We start from the raw sequence: 2,136 nt of genomic DNA, 5'->3' as shown, positions 1-2,136 counted from the left end.
GCTGATGTTTGATGGAACCAATAACATGTCACACTGGATGCGTTCAGATGGGCCGTTTAGTCTGCTTTCGGCCCGCCTCAGAAATGGATTTTATCTACGCGATCACACAGTCAACATCTGCCTCCCGTCCCCAGCCGTCGCTTTCCTGCTCAAAGCAGCTTTAACCCGGAGTATTTTGATACCAGGTCCCCAAGTGGTGTTTTCCTGATTCTCCAGTTCCAGCCGCACTTTTCTGAGGTCTGATCGCTCCTGCGGTGTTGAGCCACTTCCGGTTCAAACCCCCCCCCGCTCGAAAGCTGCCCAAGGCTTCCGCTTTTCGCCAGCCATTTTTTAAAAAGTGTTGGCGGTGTGCGCATAGGCAGAGGTCCGCCACAGGGCTATTAAAAACGACGTTTAAATGGTGCCTAGTTTTAGCCTTTAGACGAGTTCAGGATCTCATGGAGGCCATTTTTGGCGGTAAACATTTAAAGGGAAGTGTTCCTTTAAAGTTTAAAGGGAAGTGTTACAGCAGTCGGGTTGAAGTGGAAATCGCTGTTCTGCGCAGGCACAAAATTTTTAGTTCCACAGATGGCTGCCTGTGTGCATGCCCAAAATGAGAGAGAGAGAAAAACAACAGCACAGCGATCCGGAGCAAGGAGGTGAGTGTGGTCACGATTCTCCAGGTTTAAAAAGACCACATCAGGGCCGGAGCAATTTAAACCACTCCCAGCACGCCGTCTGACCGGACCCACTGAGTATAAAATTCCATGTCACCCTTTGTAACTCTCGAAGAGTCTGTTGGGTATTCAGGGGTTCCACACCTTGATATCTGTTTTGTTGTTGTTCAGTCGCGCAGTTGAGTCCGACTCTTCGCGACTGTACTCTTCCTTTATTAATATTTTAGTGTTTTCCTCTCTACAGAACTGCTGTATGTGTTTTTCTCAAATTGGGTTAGGAAAAACAGTTAGGGTCACAGGTTGTGTTTAACAGCTGCATGGAACGGCTTCTAAAAGAGAGTCCAAATGGGCCCAGATTGGTGCCGTGGTGGGAAGAACAACTCCTGCCTCTGGCCCCAAGTGGTATTTTTGGGTGAAAACTTTGCTGGGGTGTAGTTATTTCACCAGTATTCCTGCTCCGTATGCACAGAGGCTCATGGCACAGCAAAAATAACTCCTCGCCAGTATGGTTTTTGCGAATGAAAATGGCTTGTGGGGGAAACCAGAACCCCTGCCTCCCCCTGCAGGGCCACTCTGAACCCATTTGGACTCTCCCTTTGTGTGTGTTTGCTTTTAGAAGCCCTTCCCCACAGCTGCTGTCTTGGTCGCAGGGAACACGTAAAAACACGCATAAACATGCACGGGAGTAATATACAGTTTGGTTCTGCATTAAACATTTGTGCCAATCTGGCCAGGGTATACTACCATTGGTCTAGCAAGTTAACTCAGGGTAGGCTCAGTGCCTGTGTTTTCCTCCTTCCTGAGAAGCAGTCAGTCTCCCTGGAAACGAGCCAGTCCCCGTTCCCAGAGAGGCCCTGAAGTGGAGCGGAACTGAAAATGGTCACAGGGCATCTCTGGCCCTGAAGGCCGGCCCAGCCCAGCCTGGATGGTTTGCAGACTTGATCATCCAACATTCTCATCGGCCAGTGGATTGACGGGTCTTTGCAGCTCCTCTGTCCTGTGGTTCTTTTCCTGTTTTCACCTTTCCCCTGTTTTTGGTTACTGGTGAGCCAAGAGGAACACAAGGGATAGGCCAGGAGGGAATCCCTGTGTAGCGGCTTTTCATCCCGTTCTGGAGCTGCTGGACAATTCACCAGGAGGGGCAGCCTGCTTCACCACAGCAACAACGGGCAGGGCGAGGCTCCTTAGAAAACGGAGAGCGGAACACCAAGAGTGATCAAGACTGGCAGAGCGGGCACCACCTGGGTCTCTGCCTGCAGCATTTGGCAGCCCCCCTGGCTCCCACCAAAGGTCAACCCAGCCAGCTGGCAGTGGAAGGAGGAGCCACATCGAGCCACATTACGACCCGGAGCCTTCCCAAGTGGAACAGAAACAGAGAGTTGGAAGGGAGCTCAAGGGCTCTCTCGTCCAACTAGGGTTGCCAGAGCCCTCTATCTGGGGGGGTTTATCCGCTTTTTTGGGGGTTCAACCCACCCCCAAG

The sequence above is a fragment of the Gekko japonicus genome, unplaced genomic scaffold (assembly GCF_001447785.1).
Source record: "Gekko japonicus isolate JY-2015 unplaced genomic scaffold, Gekko_japonicus_V1.1 scaffold4423, whole genome shotgun sequence".
Taxonomy (NCBI): Eukaryota; Metazoa; Chordata; class Lepidosauria; order Squamata; family Gekkonidae; genus Gekko; species Gekko japonicus.
The sequence above is the reverse complement of the archived record's forward strand: the minus strand, read 5'-3'. Positions refer to the sequence as shown.